The following is a 687-nucleotide window of genomic DNA, read 5'->3' on the forward strand; positions in this document are numbered from 1 at the left end:
GGGTCGATTTGCTCGACTAAAGGCGGTGCTCCAGCATGGCCACAGTAAAAAAAAAAAGACTGAAACAAGTAAAAGAGTAAAAGAGTATACATGCCAACATTCATGCACACATACATACACACACACAAACACATACACAAGCACACGCATATACATACTTGTTCATTATTCATTTTCTTAGCTTGCCCTGCATTAGTTTCTCTTCATGATACCCGATACCTTCACCGTGGAATAGAGGGACGTAACTTAGGCAACTGTAGCTGTCATTAACTCCACCTTCTCACACCTACTTCCATCACACAAACACATTACTCACACACACACACACACATGCGCACTTGTATTGTTCCCATCTTTACAGGAAACTAACGAGGGAGCATCTGTATTCGACCTGACCTGCTAGAAATAGCAACAAAGTGTCTTCAAGAATGGCATCATGTTGAATAAAAACAACGGAATGGACATTGCTTGAACAACAACAACTGCTCATACATATATACCTACATACACACATACATATACCCCCACCCTGGCATACACACATACCCCCCACCCTGGCATCCGAAACTCTGAGTTTTATCATGGCTACTGAATAAGTGTCATATTTTTACAGATAAATTCCTCTGTTTGCATAATATCGAGGTCTCTTTCTTTCTTTTGTTGCCATTCCTGTCATATATATATATA

At 40.2% G+C, this 687-nt stretch overlaps 1 long non-coding RNA gene across 1 annotated transcript in view; it reads right to left on the bottom strand.

Moving 5' to 3' along the window:
* Window positions 1-687, bottom strand: part of LOC128247620 (uncharacterized) — a 322729-nt gene that overhangs the window by 214054 nt on the left and 107988 nt on the right. The gene's annotated exons all lie outside the window — the stretch shown is intronic.

The sequence above is a fragment of the Octopus bimaculoides genome, chromosome 4 (assembly GCF_001194135.2).
Source record: "Octopus bimaculoides isolate UCB-OBI-ISO-001 chromosome 4, ASM119413v2, whole genome shotgun sequence".
Classification (NCBI taxonomy): Eukaryota; Metazoa; Mollusca; class Cephalopoda; order Octopoda; family Octopodidae; genus Octopus; species Octopus bimaculoides.